The 5,421-nt window shown below is 40.4% G+C and overlaps 1 long non-coding RNA gene across 1 annotated transcript; it reads left to right on the top strand.

The window, feature by feature from the left end:
- Nucleotides 1–208: 208 nt before the first annotated feature.
- LOC129006210 (uncharacterized) lies at nucleotides 209–4,788 on the top strand. The gene is made up of 3 exons (XR_008491945.1): nucleotides 209–634; nucleotides 2,138–2,586; nucleotides 4,486–4,788. It is a non-coding gene; the product is annotated as an uncharacterized LOC129006210 (long non-coding RNA).
- Nucleotides 4,789–5,421: the final 633 nt, after the last annotated feature.

Here is a 5,421-nt window from a genome sequence, read left to right as displayed (position 1 = left end):
TGAAAATCACTGAAAGTTTCAAAAGATACAATTCTTCCTCAAAAAAGATTAAGATTTTTCTTCATTAAGGATATTCAAAAACTGTGCCAGAGATTTTTGACAGTAGTTTCAGAAGAGGAGGCCTAAGACATCTGGAGTGATGACACATTGTTGGACTATGAGCTCAGCCACCTACAGTAGCTGCTTGGAGAACACAATGCTTTGAATGGATTGGCTTTGGGTGTTTCTTCAAAGTTAAATCCACCATGGAACTTCAGCTTAGATTTTCAAATAATACAACCTTAGAAGTAACTATTTGAGTCAGACTTTCTACTTGTAGGTACAGAACGTCTCCTCCTATGGATAAACGCCAAATTATTGTTATGAGATCAGAAAAGCCGTCAAGATCTAAGGAAGCTGGAGGTGAACGAAAGAAGCCTGTGGAAATCTTCCACTCAAATAGCATATACTGCTCTCAGAGAAGTTATTATAACTATAGATAAAGGGGGAAAGAACAGACAAAGCTTTTGGCTTTGTATTTTTTTGTATCATCAGTCTTGCCTTTGTGAGGATATACGATGTTCTTGCATCAGCAGCAGTTAGATTTTTTTCCCACTGGAAACATCAAGTACGGACTGTGATATAGAGTGTCCAGGTAAAAGATTTTTGTATTTGGAGAAGAAATACTGCATGAAGCCCAGGGAAATAGCATGTTTTTATAATGGTAGTCTTTCTACTAATCCCAATTCTGGGAGACTAACTCAAGAAAATAAGCAGAAATGTAGGAAAAACTTCATGCACAAGGATATCAATCATAATGCTATTATTTATGTATAAATATTCTCACAACAGTGAGAATAAGCTAAATGCTCCATACTAGGCAAATGGTTTGAGTAAACTCTGCTGCGTCAACTCACTAATGTTTCTGAAGATTTTATAATAATAAGGAAAAATAGTCATAGTGTTGAATGAACAATACTGGATATACAGTTCTCTGTCTGATGTAATGCTAATCACACACACATGCACACGCACACGCTAAGTAAGCATTAAAAAATAACTAGAAGGAAAAACAACAGAATGTCACCAACCAGGGGATGTCTTAGTGAAGTTTTATGTATTTTTTTCCCTTTCTTCTACTTGTCTATATGTTACTCATTTCTTTTAATGAAATAGAAATTATAAACCTTATATTATAAAAATAAAAAGAGGAGGAGGGGCCGGGCACAGTGGCTCATTCCTATAATCCCAGCACTTTGGGAGGCCAAGGCGGGTGGATCACCTGAGGTCGGGAGCTCGAGACCAGCCTGACCAACATAGAAACCCCGTCTCTACTAAAAACACAAAATTAGCCAGGCATGGTGGTGCATGCCTGTAATCCCAGCTACTCGGGGGCTTAGACAGGAGAATTGCTTGAACCTGGGAGGCAGAGGTTGCCATGAGCCAAGGTCACGCCATTGCACTCCAGCCTGGGCAACAAGAGTGAAACTCCATCTCAAAAAAAAAAAAAAAAGACAGAAGAGGAGGAAGACAATGGCTATACCTTCACCCTGGTTACTGAGGTGATTAGGGAAAGTAAATGGAAGGAGCCTTGATGGATCACTGAAATCAGCCACCAGGTTGCTAATATAGAAAACGAGCAATGTAAGAAAGTGACCAAAAAGAACATGTTAAAATAAGAGTGAAAGAGTAGGCACTGTAAGAATTTGCATTAGGAAAGTATTTTGAAATGCTCCTCAGTGTGGTTTTATCATGTTTCTTTTCACTTGGACCTTTCTTCCATTCAGTGAGCTGTGTATTCAGAACCACTTATTCAAAAAGAAAGGAAAACCTAAGATCCTATCTCAAAATGAGACCCTGTCTTAGAAAGGAAAACCACAATTCTGTTCTTGGCCTGGGTTTTAGAGCCCAAGGCTAGTGAGGAGTAGAAGAATTTGGGACATAAAGTAAGAGAAAGTCTAGCTGACCCTCCATATTAGAAAACATTGCCCAGACTAGGATGAAAGGGAGAGTGGAAAGCAAGCTAAGAGAGTTGGACACTGGTGGATCCCCCACAGTGGGTCCCGCAGCCTGGCCCAACCCACTGACCTTGTGGGAATGGGAAGGGAAGGGAAGAAACCCCATGCAGGCTTGATGATATGTGTGCCCCTTTCTCCAGGTAAAGTCATGGAGGCTGCAAGATGTCATAGGAGAAAATGTGGCCATGTGAGATCTAAGCAGCCCAAAGCAACTAAGTTTCCCCATGCCAAAATGATGCAGAAGAGAGGCTGGATTCCTGCATGCCTAAGAGCACTCAGGAGGAGTGAATTCTACCAGTACCCAGCTACCCAGCCACCCAGCGGGACATGGAGGGACAGAATACCTTTTGTGCTCCCAAGGGCCCACTGATAAGCCCAGGGCCTTATCAGCCTTAGTAAGTTCCTGTGTCCAAGGAACTGCATCCAAGAGAGACACAGAAGTAGCAGAAAGAGCCACCCAGCTTTGAAAGAGCTCTGAGATGAGAACGAAATGTCCCTAGCAATGATCTCTGTTGCCTGAGGACCAGGAACCAGGCCGAATGATGGTCATCTCAGGGGCTTCCATACATAAGCCCCCAGGAAACGCAAGGTAATCATGGGGAGAGGTGGTGCTTAACTGACTGAAATTTAATTTCCAATACTCAAAGGAATGGGAGTGCAAATGAGAGATTAGCTATTTCATTGATACTAAAATGCCATAGATTGTAAAATACATCATTAATTTGTGTGCCACCAAGAAATAAAGATGCCCCCAATTAATCTATGAAACAATGCTTTCTCTTTGTTTCAAATTTTTATTTTATACTTGCTGGAGAAGCCCTTTAAGACTTGTTGGGACGTAGACTTTTATTACGTGTCACTCCTGTACACATAAAAAAGAAAATAAATGTATTAAGAAATTCCTAAACATATCCCTTCATTCAGAGTTTAACTCTTCCACATCTCTGTTTATATTTTTCTCCTCACTGTTTTTCTCTGTTGGTGATGAAACATTTCTTACTAGTATCCCCACTCTTGACTCCAGGTTTTCTTCCAAGATGCTGTCACCCATTCTTAAAAGTTTAATGTGAGCCGGGCACGGTAGCTCATGCCTGTAATCCCAGCACTTTGGGAGGCCGAGGCAGGTGGATCACGAGGTCAGGAGATTGAGACCACGGTGAAACCCCATCTCTACTAAAAATACAAAAAATTAGCTGAGTGCGGTGGCGGGCGCCTGTAGTCCCAGCTACTCAGGAGGCTGAGGCAGGAGAATGGCGTGAACCCGGGAAGCAGAGGTTGCAGTGAGCTGAGATAGCGCCACTGCACTCCAGCCTGGGCGACAGAGTGAGATTCTGTCTCAAAAAAAAAAAAAAAAAAGGTTTAATGTGAGTGCATTCTTGCTTGGCATGTACTAACACGCAATGCTTTTTAACATAACTCTGTATCACAGTTTCGTATACTTATAGTAATTTAATTCTCTTACTCTGTATGACACTGTAGCTTTGAAGTGATTCTTATAATTTTTTTTTTTGCTTTACTAATATATTTACACTCCACTACTGTGTCTGAGCCTTTCTGTTCATTATAAGCTTTCATTTCGTTGCTGAAACTCAGGTTAATCTTTTTGAAAATACTTCAAACAGCAACTAAACTCTGCCTGGGTAATACCAAGAGTGCACATTATTCAACTAAAGAGGTAACAATATCTAAATACCTATGACCATGTTCACACACATACAGACAATGGCAAATAAATCAGCACTGCCACCCAGCAAATAGCAATTCAAACATGCCATCAATTATTAGATCCAGATTTCAGAGATGTTAGCATACAAAAAGGCATGTATTGGAATTAATAAAATATGGTAATTTGAGTTAAAGGAAAATGTAAAGTACATTTTTTACACACCTGAACTTACAGAACAAAGTTATACCCATTACACTGGTGTAAGGCCCTCCCCATACAGCAAAGAGAGACTATCACTTGCATTTTAAATGCATCCAGTTAAGAGTTTCATTAGCAGGCTGGCCACAGGATAAGGTCCAAAGTCCTTAATCTAATGTGATCTCATGATTTCTGGCCGGAATAGGTTAAGCAGGAACAGGATCCCTGAGCTGCCGACATGAAAAGGAAGGTTATATGGCTTCACACAGGAAGTGTCACAGCATGCATTTTTCTGTCTCTTCAAAGAAGACATTTTCAGCCTGGCCCTTAATCAGGTAGTGAGTCTTCCTGACAAAGAGCAGACTATAAACTTCCTTTCACCATGTGGCTGCAGCACAGTCTTTAAAAATGTATTTTTATATATATATAAAAGTTTTTATATTAAAAAATGTACATATACAGCTAAAGAGAGGATAGACATGTGGCTAACAGCTTAGGCTTCTAGTCCAACCAATATGTATTTGAGTCGCAGATCTGCACTTATTTATTGTATGACAAGTTTTTTAATTTCTGTGTGGCAGAGACTGGCTAGATACTCACCAAAATTGTTTCCTCTTCTCCTAGGTGTATAAGAAGATTATATTTCCCAGCCCCCTTGCCTTTCAACAGAGACACGTAATTGATTCCTGGCCAATGAAATTTGAGCAGAAGGAATATACCACTTCTAGGCCTGGGTTCTAAACCCTTCTGTATGATCTCCACTTCCTCTCTCCTTTGTCTTGTCAGTGCCACCAGATTCAGAGGACCTAAGGGAGGATTCTGAGATCCATGTGAAAGGAGCCTGAATCCGTGAATAACTACGTGGAGTAGACACCCTTGACCACAAAAGTACATGGACATGAGCAATAAAATAAGGCTTTGTGTGTTACAGTAGTTATCACACTCTATTTAATACATGCTGTATAACTCAGCTTCTTCACCTGTGGCAAAGCTTAAGTTAATTACTCAAAGGAGTAGCACAATGCCTGCCACACGGTAAGTACTAAATAGTAGAAGCTATGTTACTATTGTTGTAGATATCATCCTTGTTATTACTGAGGCAAAGAACTCAGGTATAGATGTTGAACAGGCAGGCAGTCTTTTGCGCATATATTAGAGGGAAGTAAAACTTTTCTAAATATCAACTGGTGCAGACTTATGTAAAGTGAAATTTGAGCAATCACATTTCAGACACCAAGAATCATCCGCAAATAGTAAGTAATAAAGACCCTGAAAGAAGGAAGTGACTGATTCCTGAGCAGGCAGCGTAGGTTAAGGACAAGTGTCGGTTAAGGACCAGCATCAGAGTCAGAAGGAGGTCAGCAGAAGCTGGGAAAAGAGGAATCCAGATCAGGCCAGAACAGAAACTGCTCCCCAGGGCCACACTGGGCAATGTTTCTCAACAGTGCCCCAGGGAAGAGGAAGTAGTTGTCATCATCAAAATTCTACCCCATGAACATAGAATGGTTAAATTAAAATAGAATTAAATACATGTAGTTCTTATTGTTTCCATAAAATTAT

Source organism: Pongo pygmaeus, chromosome 8, assembly GCF_028885625.2.
Source record: "Pongo pygmaeus isolate AG05252 chromosome 8, NHGRI_mPonPyg2-v2.0_pri, whole genome shotgun sequence".
Classification (NCBI taxonomy): Eukaryota; Metazoa; Chordata; class Mammalia; order Primates; family Hominidae; genus Pongo; species Pongo pygmaeus.
This window is presented reverse-complemented; position numbering and strand designations above follow the sequence as displayed.